The 15,746-nt window shown below is 37.4% G+C and overlaps 1 protein-coding gene across 1 annotated transcript in view; it reads right to left on the reverse strand.

The window, feature by feature from the left end:
* Positions 1-15,746, reverse strand: part of LOC134676846 (uncharacterized) — a 118,739-nt gene that overhangs the window by 91,957 nt on the left and 11,036 nt on the right. The window lies entirely within an intron of this gene.

The following is a 15,746-nucleotide window of genomic DNA, read 5'->3' on the forward strand; positions in this document are numbered from 1 at the left end:
ACACTACAGTATTACCCAGGTGACTGCAATGCAAACCCTATTTCTCAATAATCTACAAAACTATTTTTTTACCCGTAAACGAGTCTAAATGCTGTCAGTGTCAAGACAACGAGATTGGGTCTTCCTAGATATATATAGCTGAACTTATTGTATTGTATACTAGCGACCGGCCCCAGCGCGTAATTCCACCAATTTACACAAAACCTTTACTAATTGTACACCTAAACCTTCCTCAAGAATCACTCTAGATATTCAAAGGTGAAAACCGCATGAAAATCCTTTCAGTAGTTTTAGTAAGTAGTAGTAAAACATTATACTGTACAAAAAATATGAAAGAACACACATCACTTATACAGTTTTTGAGTTTATCGCGAACATACAATACAGACAGACAGATGCGGCAGGGGACTTTGTTTTATAATATGTATGTATTGATATTTCACAACAATATCTGGTGTTTACCTCAGCCCGCCTTAGGCAGGCGACTTGTCTCATCCGACAAAGAGTAAAATAAAAATAACTATGAAATCTTTGGAAACTCGTGTGGAAATGGAGAAAGTGTATAAATGCTTGAAACTAATGTAATGTTCAGATTTTTTTGGCGGCATGCATCTCGTGACATTAACCGGAACAGGCAGACACTATAGTCAATTAAATACTTCAATATTTATACGGAAAGTGTGTCTCTACATACCTATTACCGCTATAACAACAGATAATAAAACTTACTTAAAATGGCCTTCATAAAATTACCGAGTATTTTCTTCTATGGAACACTATCTAGAAAACGCGACTTAGATAAATCTTTATGAAGTAGGCAAGAAACGCAAAAAAAAACGACACAATTAGGTTATAATCATGAAATAAAACTATTGAAACGGATAAAACTGATTATATAGTATATTGAATTCATTCGTAAAGGGTTCGAAACGTCGGGATGTAGTATGAATTCAATATACGCGATAGAATCCGTTTCAATAGTTTTATTTCATGAGTAACTATCGCGGTAACAGAAGACAATTAGGGTTAGCTTCAAATCTTTCAAATATATTTCAACTGGATGGTGTTTAGCAAAAACGAGTCATCCCACATCCATTTTGCAATAAAATGTCAACTTTAAGCGTCTATATTTTTAGTTGACATTTCATTGAAAAATCCATGTGGGTTGACACATTATTGCGTATCAACATCCAACCATCCAGCTTTTGCCAGCCCACTATAGGGGATCCCACAGGGCACTCCATTATCCCCAAACCGGTCTGCACAATAATCTTTGCCCTAAACCACGCCACCGTACACGTGACAGCTGACTCACCCATTTACCGATAGCGTCAGCTGTCTGCGCCGAACCTTATCACGAGGCAGTAAGGACCGTAATCGAGTGAGCGTCTGCCGCAATTTAGACCTTATCGGGTATTATTATGGGTTTTATTTCTGCGCAGTGCGTTTTTTATTAGGTTTAATTTTATAACGTGACTTTAGGTTTATGTTAGAGGTTGTGAAATGTACCATCACGCTCCGCGATTGTTGCGCGTCCTGGTCCTAGCTAAATTGGTTGTTCGATACTTACGCTATAGCATTTCCAATTTCGCTAAAACCCTATATGGCATAACAATCCCGTGTGGTGACTGTACTTGGTACTTAATAAATAATTAAGTTACCGACTATCATTAGTCCGATCGGAACTTAACATAAAGACAAGTGATGTGACAGCTGAAATATAATGACATACATTACAAGTTATAACACCTTTTGTTGTATGTGTTTTCGAGAGCATAGTGTACTAACAAAACTTATCAATGTACTAATGTAGTAAGCTAAATATGTAATACAATACCCAATATGTTAATAGTGGTGGCTTGCACTCATCAATAGTTTTTTGTGCTCTAGTATTTGCATCAATGGTTCCATAGGTACCTGCTCCTCAGGTACAAAACTAGACTGGGCTGTCTACCTGTGAATGTGCAAAGCAAAAAGATGTCCCTTTGCAAGTAAATCATAAAATTATAGTAATATTGGATACATCGAAAGTTTGGTAATGAAATTGGAATACATTAAACAGACATTTTTTAACCGTTTTCAGGGCGGGTACAAAGATTTAGACCTTAGTTTAGGTAAGAAAATGCCGAATATCGTAAGACCAGATCATAGGCTAAGCCGTCTGATGAGTAATGAATGACATATCACATAGATAGTTCAGAGGTAATGGCCGCCGTAGCCGTGAAAACTATTAAAATTTGATCCGAACAGCCATTATATAGAATCTTACAACCTTGTCACTTTTACTGCTTCGACTCACATAACCGCCGCAGTGTTTTCACGTTACTGCGACAAAGTACTAAAATTGCTACATTCGACTTGGCAGACGATAACTGCCAGATTACGATGCGGACTTTGTAACTCTGTCTGTAACATAATGTTGGCTGTAGAAATTAAGTGCTACAGTAAAAAAAACGTAGAATAGCAGTATTACTTGATAATCATTATCATCAACATATTGGCCCAGTGCGTAACAATAGCAAAAGAGGCCTAAATTGTCTGCTAACGGTGTGTACGAAACAACGAAACTTCAAGACGTTAGAAATATTATCTGTGCCTAGTGTGTACTCGTCGTCGCAGTAATAATACTGTATCGACTCGTACAGATGGTTTATGTAAGAGTAAGCGTGTTAACTAGAAATATGTGAAGGGCGGCATACTGTTGATAGTGAGGATGTTAAGTGCAAACACCTTTTTTTTCTTGATTAAAGCATGAAACTTGGCACAGTTGTTCCTTATATCAAATAAAGCCGATTTCGATCGGTAGCCCGAAGGAGCCCCCCCTCTGGGGCCCGAGAGGGGGGGTCAAAGTACCGCTCCGCCCGGCTTCATTCTTAAAATTCTAACAGGCCCCGTTAAGCTAATAGGTCATATTTGGTATCAATTTCGGATAAATCAATAACGTAGAATTCATTTTTGATATAAAAAAATTGCAATTTGTAGAAAAAAATTTAAAAAAAATTAAAAAATCTAATTTTTCAAGTGTAATATTTATTTTTTATTTAGTATCAAAATTAAACTGCCTGGTTTTTCTACATATAAAAAATATGACAATAAAGCCTATTTAATGCAGATTTTAAAAACGTAACTTTTCCTTACCTTTATTAAAAGAAAATTGCATAAAAAAAATCTTATATCGTCTCGCGCGGTGAATATCTTTTTACCGACATCGGCATCGTTATGGACAACATCCGAAGTACACACTCTGGAGACCGATTAAATGTATTGTTTGTTGTTGTAGATCCTTTATAGATCCTATTATAAAGATAGAAAAGTGTACAAATACTATTTTTTATGTGTCGTTCAGTAAAAAAAGGGACCTAGGAATAAATTATCATAGAGCCTCGCGTTTGTATAGAAGCATACTCGTATTTAATTAGTGTAAACCACTCCATGGACTCCATGGTCGCTATTCTCAATGAATAAGAAGTAAACTGTAAGTATTAAATATTTTTATTACATTATACCACACTTTAATTTTGCGACTTGTGTATTAAAAAATACAATTCCTTCCCCCGGCACATGAATGCGTACATTTCATCATTCACGTATATAATATATGTCAGTTTCAACCATATTCTGGCCACAGCAGGGTTGTCAGAACAGTTTGGAAACAGTCATCTGCTCCTTGCTTCCATTCCCAAGAAGACAGACTGAGCAAGTTTAAAGAGGAACTAACGTCTGACCCCCAAGCCCCAAACATATAATTCTATCCTGATAAGGCTGCTTCTGTTTCAATAGTCTGTTCAAGTAAAGAATTATTTCAGGCATTTTTATTATTATTTAGCAACGGCTTTATCAGTAAGGTATTCACTTTACAAGGCTATTTCACATATCATCATATGAAGTTATAATAAACTTTTGGCGAATGTTATTTATTAAATTTACTGATATTGCTCTATCCTGTAGGAGCTTGAATCCTTGTATCGGCCAAGCTAAAAAGGGTCTATGCTTAGATCTCACTTTTATACACCATATATTAAATGGGGAACCCGGTTCAAATCCTAGAAGGCATATATTTGTGTTTATCGTGAAAGCTTGTTCCTGAATTACCTATGGATGTTTTGAGTGTATTTATCAAATACATATTATCATATATATATATATATCATCTAGTCTTATTATCACAAGTCTTATTGAGCTTACAGTATTACAAGATCGATCGAGAGAATGCTTGGAATACGAGTAAGACTCCTGGTGTTTCAGAGCCCGATAGAAATAAGAGTTAAATTTACCATGATGATAAGCTTCACTTATAACCACTGATATTTTAGTGAAACTCATTTCTTTAGCACTAGGTAAATCATTTTGAGACCCTGTGTTGACAAAACTTCGAAGAGTTATAAGTCCTTATTTATGCCATCGCGAAATTGTGTAGAGAAACATGTTATAAGTGATGTTCCTCGTGAGGTTCCGAATACTCCAAGAACCATGAAGAGTCCGATTCATTTCATATGATGGCCCTAGTTGCAGATGCTGTAAAACAGTCATTGCAAGGTATTAATAAGCACAGTAGACATAGACGATGTAGTTATAGCAGCTAGACTAGATTCATGCGTACGAATATTTCCCCAACTACAGGATTTGTGGGCTCACGTTGACACAGTAGAAAACTCAATTATATCACATGTCACTCCATTGCATCCACAATAGGCCAGGGAATTCTATTTTTAAGCCAATAAAATTATCTATTCTGTAAGCTACTTAACTAAACTCTTTTATTTACCCTAAAAGAGTTGAAGTCTTACCCCTGTTTCGAGCATTCAGCTGAAAGGGTAGAAAAAGTGAGTTCGAAACATGGAACCTGTTCAGAGTTCAGCCATGCTACTACAAGGATCCAAGCTCTTACAAGATGGAGCAATAGCGGTGGCTAAAAGCATTCCCCTAAAATACTAAAATGAGGTATTATATGTTCGGTAATAAGTGCAATATTGAAGAAGACAAGTTACACCGGGATATTGAAATGAAGAGTTGTATAATGTTATACCTGTTCAAAAGGGAGCCGTATAAATGCCTCATTACGCGCAGTGTACCGTGTGGTTGATGTTTGGGATCAGACATTAGTTCGTCGTCAAACTTGCTCAGTCCGTCTTCTTGGGAATGGGAGCAAGGAGCAGATGACTGTTTCCAAACTGTTCTGACAACCCTGCTGTGGCCAGAATATGGTTGAAACTGACATATATACGTGAATTATGAAATGTATCCATTCATGTGTCGGGGGAAGGAATTGCATTAATACACAAGACGCAACATTAAAGTGTGGTATAATGTAATAAGTAAGCAGATTAAATAATACTTATAGTTTACTTCTTATTAATAGGGAATATTACGCAAAACTCTGCGTAGGTAGCGCCACTACCACTATCTGTCAATCACTAACAATCTGGGGGTCTGCCGCGAAACAAGAAAATCGAAGTTTCGTTGTCTAATCCCTCTATCACTCTTGCATATTCGAAAAAGAGGCAGATAACTTAATTTCGATTTTCGCTTTTACCGATAGGCCCTGGTTAACAAACCGCCTTGATGCATCAATGTCATATTTTATTGTCTGTGAAAACTTGTCAAAAACAGTTTAAGGTACAGTATGTATAAGTTAGTTTATGAATTTACTAGAGTCGGTAGTGCTGCACTTTGGCGGCAGAACATTGCAGTAATATCCCCTATTGAGAACAGCGACCATGGAGTCCATGGAGTGGTTGGCACTAACTAAATACCTACGAGTATGCTTCTATACAAACGCGAGGCTCTGTGATAATTTTTTCCAAGGTCCCTTTTTTCACTGAACGACACATAAGAAAATATTTGTACGCTTTTCTATCTTTATCTATCTACAACAATAAACAATACTTTTAATCGGTCTCCAGAGTGTGTACTTCGGATGTTGTCTATATCGATTCCGATGTCGGTAAAAAGATATTCACCGGCGCGAGACGATATAAGATTTTTTTTATGCAATTTCCTCTTAATGTAGATATGTAAAAGTTATGTTTTTAAAATCTGCATTAAATAGGCTTTATCATCATATTTTTTCAATGTAGAAAAACCAGGCAGTTTAATTCTGACAATAAATAAGAAACAAAAATTAAACTTGAAAAATTAGATATTTTGAGTTTTTTTTTATTTTTTTCTACAAATTGCTATTTTTTTATACCAGAAATGAATTCTACGTTATTGATTTATCCGAAATTGATACCAAATATGACCTATTAGCTAAACGGGGCCTGTTAGAATTTTAAGAATGAAGCCGGGCGAGCGGTACTTGACCCCCCCCTCTCCGGCCCCAGAGGGGGGGCTCCTTCGGGCTACCGATCGAAATCGGCTTGGTTTGATATAAGGAACAACTGTGCCAAGTTTCATGCTTTAATCAAGAAAAAAAAGGTTCGACCTTTTTTTGTCACTTAGAACCCTAGCTATGACCGGCTTACGTGGGTGAAGTATCACTGTGCGTCTTGTTTAAGATAATCTAATCATTCTTACGAACATGGTTCATTGGTTCAGACGAGGTGGAATATCTAAACATAATTTATATTTAAACTCAAAGGAATTCTAGCCAAGATTGGACACTCTGACCTATGGTTATCGCTCCCGTCGGCGCAAGTCGCTCGATGTCGTGGCCGAGCCGTGACAACACAGTAAGACACCTAATGTGCGAATGTCACGCCCTCGCCAGACTAAGAATGGACTTAGGAGCAGGATATCTGGAACCAAAGGACTTCAAAACGCTCCCCATGAGCTCCATCATCCAGCACATGGATTGGGAAAACCTCGTGAGTAGTTGACGGTGTGTCACTTACAGCCAAGGATAGAGAAAAATTTGCAAAATGTCAAAGGGCAATCGAGAGAAGTATCCTAGAGAGTCAAGCTAAAGGACAAAATCTCAAACTCAGCGATAAGAAGAAAAACCAAGGTTATGGACATACTAAGTCGGATAGACCATCTAAAGTGGGGGTGGACAGGACACATGCTGAGATGCAAATTAGACAAATGGAGCAAACACGTTACCCTATAGTACCCAAGAGACGGAAGTAGAAAACAAAGACATCCAAAAACAAGATGGGTAGATGAAATCCGCTTAACCTTGGGGCCCTACTGGTCCAGAGTTGCAGAAGACAGAGTACAGTGGAGAAGGTTGGAGGAGGCCTATGCCCAGAGGCACACCGAACTGCGGGACATTTTGTAGCAAAAAAACGATAATAACATTTGAACCCGAGGATCGGAAATAAAAGGCTATATAGATAGATAGATAGTTGACGGATCTTTTCTAGGGGGTAATTGCACAAAAGATTCCTATGGGTCGAAGTGTATCCGTAGGGCCCCCGAAAACAATAAGATATATTTAAACTATTGCAGAGTAAAAGTTGTAAGCATACGTCGGACTCCAGCGGCCATTTTCGTGGCATGTCAGAATGATAGGTAAGGTTCGCAAATCAATCAATTCACTTTCGAGTATTTGTACTTAGTATTTGGTACCTAGTATTTATAATGTAACAAATAAAGCAAATCTTTCTATTGATTAGACGGCACTCTACCAACAAATATAAGTATGAACAACTGTCATAATGACGCATGCCATGTCAGCTATTTATTTGTTTTTTAAGTGGCCACTTCAGTGGGCTATCACTATCAGTCATCACTTCAAAGAGTATTTACACATTAAAGATGAATAAATGATAACGGGTAACTAATTTAATTAACTATGTTACAAATACTAGGTACATTATAATACTCGTAAGTTAAGATTTTTTTGTAAAACTTACCTTGCCCTCAAACTGCCCCCTATAGTCCGACGTTTGGTTGTAAGGCATTCTCAACGAAGTCAACCTTCGAGCCAAACTACTAACTACGGGTACTTAAAAACAAGCACTGCTCTTCAGTTGTCATCAGACTTCTGAGCGACCGCGATGGTCACAAATATCTAAACAGGTCTTGATCGACTATCCGCGCCTGTAACAGCCAACAGTTGGCATGTTCTATGTTAAAAATGTAAAAGAAAATACTGAATTTAAAGGACCCCGTACCATAAGTATGGAAAATGTGGTTTCAGTTAAATATTCTGAGATTTTGATATAATGTAGATTTTATCGTCCTGAACAAAAGTCTCTATGGGGGTACCACTGTTGCCGAGTCCCTTTCAGAGTTACGACTGATTTTGTATCAGATAGTAAATCATTAATTAGATGCAATTACCAACTATATATTTAAACAATTGACATTAGATTGAACCTATATTGCGATTTCGCGATAAACTGGCCATTTGACGAAAGATAAAGTGACTGCAATGTCAACTTCAAACGTGCGTCATGTGCACTTCGTAGATTATTAATAAATAACATAATATTTATTGATAATAATGTGAATATATACCGAATAAGATTATTTATGTAAGGTTTAAATGTAAGATTTACAAATAGGTAAGAGTAAAGTAGAATGGCGTTACTATTAGTTAGAGGACATTGCTTTGTCTGCAATAATGCCTATGTTCCTCGTGCTTTGCGGCGGATACCGGAAAATAACGAAGAAAAAATTCAGATGGCGATTTCATACAGAGAAAGTATGAACAATATCCCGGCTGAATTTATCAATGAGTCCCGTGTATGTATTAACTGTGACCGATTGCTAAATACAGAGTTGGAGGAGCTGCGTCGCGATGATTGTATTGCTTTAAACGTACTGAGGCAAAGGTCGAGCAATACTTGCATGATTTGCAACTCACGAGAAAACCATCCCCGGTTGAACCTCAATGCAAGAACAAACGTCTTCATTGAATTAAACATTTATGTACCCGCATCAGCTCGATGTTGTGTTGGACACTTGGACATTTCCGGGCTACTACTTTTAGAATTGAAGCCCACGTTACTATTTGTTAAACGACGTTATCGACTTGCGGGCCATGAATTGAGTTCATTCCTACACACGTTACGTAAGCAAAAAAAAAGTGATGATTTTGACGTAGACAACATCTCAGAAGAAGATTTCAGTATAATATCTCCCGTAACAAAACAGCAATTTCAAGACATGTTGCAGTATTGTGTGCCGATTAACGACGACGGGCCTAACCGCAATGTCACAGAAAAAAAATTATTGATGTTCTTGGTGAAAATGTGTCAAGGACTCTCTGATGATTTCCTAAAAGTTCTTTTCAAATACAATTCCAGAGCCAACGTGAGTCGCGACATTAAAATAGTCAGGCAATCATTATTGATAAGATTTGTGCCCCAGTCTATTGGGTATAATGCCATTACTCGAGATGACTTCATTAATGCCCACGTGACACCATTCGCTAATGAACTATACAATCCTAATACTGACAATCGACAAGCAATAGTTATTGTTGATGCATCCTATACTTATACAGGAAAACCTAGCAACTTCAAATCTCTCAGAAAATCTTTTTCTTTTCATAAAAAACGACATTTAGTAAAACCCTGCCTAATAGTAGCCCCTGATGGATACATTTTAGATATACACGGACCCTATTTTTCAGACTCCAGAAATAATGACGCGAGCATACTTGAAGTCGAGTTTGAATCGAACGATGATATGAGCCAATGGTTTCGAGATGGCGATGTGTTTTTAATGGATCGAGGATATCGAGATGTTGTGCCATATCTCCAAAATAAAGGCATGCACTGTAAAATGCCCGAAGTCCTTGCACGTGGACAGCAACAACTTTCAACAGAAGCAGCAAACAAATCGCGAATAATTACGAAGACAAGATGGATAGTTGAAGCCCGCAATGGCCATTTGAAGTCAATTTTTAAGTTTTTTGATGGTTTGATCCCAATGGCACACCTTAATCATCTAAACGACTTTCTGAAAATAGCTGGTGCTATAATTAACAGATATCATGTCAATATCTATATGGAGGATGCAACTGTTCGATTAGCCAGAGAGTTACTGAATAGGATTCATGATATTAATGTAATGCAAGCACGGGTGGAAGCTGACGTTAATCTTACTAGACGTAATGCTAATTGGAACCTTCTTAATGAAAATCATTTTCCGCAGTTTCCTAGGCTTGACATGGCGTAATTGAAGCGACTGACTATTGGTATTTACCAAATTAATTTAAGCCCTGCTTACATACAGGATAAAATGGATATGGATAATAACGATGTATTTGAGTTTGATGAACTAAATGAACACGGCCTGATACGTATGAGAATACGCTCGCGTTTTCGAAATGCAGTTAAACATCAATTATGGATAGCGTTCCAAAACGAAATTCCGGAGGAAGAGCCTATCTTGGCCTATTACTGTAAATGTAAAACCGGTGCCAGGACTATTGGTTGTTGTGCTCATGTTGCCAGTGTGGTATGGTACCTTGGTTATGCACGTCATCAAGAAAACGTGAAATACCCAAGTACTGCATTATTAAACCACATACTTGATTGTGCGAACAGAAATCCTTGATAAACCGAGTTTTAAAGTGTACATGTGTATCTATCAAAGTATGTAAATATATGTAGATAAGATTGAACGAGTAACACTATTTTCTTTCATTTTATCCGTTAGGTAGTTTGTTTTGTCTGGTACAATCTACTGTAAAAATATGGGTGCATTAAAATGCACAAAAAAATGTTCCAATGATTTGTATGTCGTTGTAATAAGAACTTCTCAAAACATTTATCAAACGATTTATTTTTCACTAGAAAAAGACGCTGGAAGTGTCATATTACATTACTGATATTACTGTCACTGTGACAAGGTGCGAATTAGTAGTTAGTACTAGTCTATTTCCTTCAGGGTACAAAATAAGTCGTAACTCTGAAAGGGACTCGGCAACAGTGGTAGCCCCCATAGAGACTTTTGTTCAGGACGATAAAATCTACATTATATCAAAATCTCAGAATATTTAACTGAAACCACATTTTCCATACTTATGGTACGGGGTCCTTTCCAGGCAAAAAAAGGCAACGCACGAGGTTTTTAATGTTTTTATTCTCAGTGACCAGTGTCATCTGTCACGTCCATAGCACAGATGTCAGAGCTACATGACACGATGACCGCACTGAATCCTCTACAACATTCCATACGCGTTATCCACATAAGCTACCCTTTTAAAAGTTTTATTTTCAATGCATTCGGCTTATATTTCAGCGGAGCGTTAAAAAAAGTCGTATGTCGTTGAAATTGTGAGGGAGTTGCGTCGTTTTGGAATTGTTTTAGAATGGTGAGTGGGTGCTTTCCGCGTGGACTCACGTTTTGGGTAAATCCCAACAGTTTACTGATTCGTTGCTTTTATTATAGACGCCGGCGGCGTTAGTGAACCTAGGCGTCATCGATGCGGCAACGTGAGCCAAAATAACAGATACAGTATAATGAAAAAACATACAACTGCAAAGACGACTTTCATTATGAAAGAACGTCTTAATGATTTGGCAGGTGTGTGGTAAAATATAGAAACCTAAGTTCCTACATGTACCTACAATCATACACAGTTGTTAACTGACATATCTTAAACTTTATTGCTAAGACATAAGGTACACATTGGTTAGTACAGTAATGCTATTAGCACGACGAGATTTTTCGTTGATAATATCGCTAGCTACATGACTTTGAATGGTGATATTTAGATAACGAATTATACAAATATTTATAAGTAAATTTTTACTTTTAAATATTGGGATCTCTGCAGTTGTACAGTTAGCAAAGAATGAACATTCCCGGTTTATCTCGACAATAGATAATGTTTGCCGCTCGTTGTGTTGATGTTTGTTGCCGACTGTATATGTATTAGCCTGGTATTGTGTGCCTACATGTTTGTTCAAGACAATCAAGACGTATACAGAAACAGAATTAGAGCTGTTCAGTGATATTGTGTCGGTTTAATAGTAATCGTAAAAGGCAGACATAGTTGTTGTTGTTGTTACTTCTCTACAACAAAGTTGCGACATTTTACTATTTCAGAGTCAGTGATAACTGATAAACGAACGTATTCTATTTGTCTGCTATTTGTCTTCTTCTTCCTCGCGTTATTCCTGCTATTTGCCTGGGTTCCACTTGACAACTAATCCCAAGAATTGACGAACAGGACCCTATTACTGAGACTCCACTGTCCGTCTGTCTGTCACCAGGCTGTATCTTTTGAAATTTTCACAGATGATGTATTTCTGTTTCCGCTATAGCAACAAATACTAAAAACCGAATAAAATAAATATTTAAGCGGGGCTCCCATACAACAATCATGATTTTTTTGCCGCTATTTGCGTAATGGTACGGACTAATCCTTATAACGCCTAGTTTCTCCTCAGGGTTTGAAGGTCATATGGCAGTCGCTTACGTAATAACTAGGCTACGCCAATTCTTGGAATTAGTTGCCAACTGTACCCCAGGCTCCTATGAGGCGTGGCAAAAAGTCGGGACAACGCGAGGAAGATGATGAGAGGGTTCCATTCTTGTCATAGTAACCTTAAGTAGTAAGTTAGCCTTAAGGTTGACTGGTAGAGAATGCCTTATGGCAAAGTCCGCCTTTTGTACTATAAGATAAAAAAATTCTTTTGTGCAATTTATTTATTTAATCTTTAGATTAAATAAATAAATAGTATAAAGTAAGTACAATTTATTAGAAGTATTAGAACAAATTAAATTATTTTCAGAAAATATTTGAATTTGTTTTAATAGAAGTGCATATACTTGGAAAAATTCAATCTATGCCGCTATGGCCCGGTGGCCGAATGGCACAGGCACCTGCCGCGATAGCAGAGGACGCTGGTTCGATTCCAGCCTGGGCCACTGGAGGCCTTGGTCACTTTTTAGGGTTCCGTACCCAAAGGGTAAAACGGGACCCTATTACTAAGACTTCGCTGTCCGTCCGTCCGTCCGTCCGTCTGTCACCAGGCTGTATCTCACGAACCGTGATAACTAGACAGTTGAAATTTTCACAGATGATGTATTTCTGTTGCCGCTATAACAACAAATAGGTACTAAAACCAGAATAAAATAAATGGGGCTGTCGAGGACTCATTCGAGGTTTTCTATGTTATTTATACTTTTTATACATTTTGTCTATGTTTTTATGCTATTTTGTTTTACCTTTTGTTTTTTACACTAGTTGTCATTAAATGCTGTTTGAAAAGCCCAGCTTTTTCGTTTGCTCCCAAATTTTAGCTATCGAAGTGTAAATTGTCCTGGATTCCGGGACAGGGGCTCCCATACAACAAACGTGATTTTTGACCAAAGTTAAGCAACGTCGGGAGTGGTCAGTACTTGGATGGGTGACCGTTTTTTGTTTGCTTTTTTTTGTTTTTTTTTGCATTATGGTACGGAACCCTTCGTGCGCGAGTCCGACTCGCACTTGCCCGGTTTTTCTTAGTATATGACATTTATTTCAGTTTATAAGTACAATTTAGTTAGAGTATTTATATCTGTCTTGTCTATGTAAGACCTTTTAGTTTGAATGTGTGCGTGAATTGAACGGAAACGAAAGATACAAGCCGTTATCATTTCATTGAACTTGACTTATTTCTGCGGAGCGTTGTCACGTTATCAGAAGTAGGTTAACCAAAAAACATGCGCGCACTATGTGCAAGTCCAACTGAGCAAATAGATATGTTATTGTTGTACAGTTTAACTATAACCAGCTTAATGCGATCACTTTTAAGGCCTGTGCACACCGGCTTGCGTGTGCGTGACGTGTACGTGCGCTAAAATGTTGGGAGCCGTACACACACACGTCACGCAAGCGGTGTGCCGTCTCTCATAAGGCTCTGTATACTACAACGCCGCACGCACACGTGCACGTCACGCACACGCAGCCGGTGTGCACAGGCCTTTAATACGATTTCCCGCGTAACACGCCATTATACAATACACTGAGGGCCTACCGCGAATCACGTTCGACGTGTTGCCTCTCTGTCTTACTTATAAATTAGTACGTAAATGTGACAGGGAGGGAACACTTCGAACGTGGTTCGCGGTAGGCCCTCTGTTCCCTGCTACTTTGGTTAATAAGCTTTTTTTGCTTAAGACGCGATTTTAGGCGTAGTCCTTTCAGAATCTTCTTCAACGAGTCGTATGCTTGTCGAAGCAGTCAAAAACGTATAAATTTCAGGCAATCAGGTTTAACTATAAATACTCTAACTGAAATTGAACATTAATAATAAATATTAACCTTTTCATTTCATATCTTTTGATACTAATAAGAAAAAGAAACGTCCAATCATTTTTAACACTCCAGGGCGAAACTGTAGAAAATTACGTTAGAATTAGAAACCTTTTTCGATTACTTCAGTCTAATTCCTCTGAAAGTGGCGAGGCAAGGAATTTTCTCAACGACCTACTACGTTATAGCGTGCATTGGACTTTCGACTTTATTATAGTAAACATAGAGTAGATTTTACAAAAGTGTTAAAGTGAGATGTGTTTGCAAAATTAGTTAATCTAAATGAAGGGCCATGCGTTTTGTGATAAGATAAAAGGGGGCCTAGCCAAGATGCCAATCGTGTGCGCTACGACAGCGAAACGCTTTCTGTCTCACTCACTCTAATATAAATCGCTAAGAATCGAACGATCGTCATATTGGCTAGGCACCCTGGTTCGCATGTTCATTACACTATAAAAGAATAAAAGCCTAGTTTAATAGGTATGACTCTGGAATACATACACTCTAAAAAATGAAGACCAACTAAGAGCAGTTTCTTCTTAGTTGACGTTAAGTTAATTACAACAATTACGATCTTATATAAATCAATGAAAGCTGATTACTTAAAACAATAAGTGTATCTGTGATTGAACTAATAAAGTAGGTATTGATTAATCCTAACAATTGTATACCTTGCATCTATTATTAACTTGTTGACATAATTATGTAACGTAGGTTGATTCAATAAATATCAAGCTTAGTTGATCTTACTAGGGTCAATTAGTTACCATAATTCTTTTTCATGTATATATTGAACAAGATCTTAGTTGGCTCAGTTACATAGCAATAGTAAGATCAATCAGAATTACCTTATTTGAAATGTCGAAGTCCTTGTTAGGCTCGTATGGAATCAAGATGCTTGATTACGACTATCAAAATATTGATAGGGCCAACCAAATTTTTTTTAGAGTGTACCATTCAAAACATACTTCTCACAAATTAGACCTTATGTTTAAAGAATTATGGTCGATTTTCACATGACAAGAGTTGATACGTTTCTCATGAAAGTCATGAATGACAGTAAGGTTAGTACTTAGTACTTGTCTACGTACTCGTACTTGGCGACGTTAGAGACAGTGATAAGCTGATAAGGCAAAGTACTTTCGAAAAACTAGCCTAATAGGTATTTATAATTATGAATTTAATGATATAGATGATAACTGATAAGTGACTTACATAAAGATTAGATTAATGTGACGTTATCAACCAAAATGTACCACATTGTCGGTTGTCAATAAGGTTGATTTCAAATTGAAGTTATATGGAAACAGCGCCTTATTGACAATCAACATAAAAGCACCCTTTTGGTTGAGAATGGCACTAATATTTAAGTAATACCTACAAAACGTCTGATCGTAGAATCTGTGATATATGTCTTCGGTAGGACCACATGGAACCCTTCTCAACTCGAGAAAAACTCGTCAACCCCATCAATAAAACTGATGACTCGGTTCAAACTTTCAAAAACCGTAACAGATCGGATCATTGACAATTCTCGCATTGCGAGAAGATCGCAAGCTCCTGACGCACACAATCACATGTGACATTATACTATTGGGGTAAT

Source organism: Cydia fagiglandana, chromosome 25 (genome assembly GCF_963556715.1).
Source record: "Cydia fagiglandana chromosome 25, ilCydFagi1.1, whole genome shotgun sequence".
NCBI classification, from domain to species: Eukaryota; Metazoa; Arthropoda; class Insecta; order Lepidoptera; family Tortricidae; genus Cydia; species Cydia fagiglandana.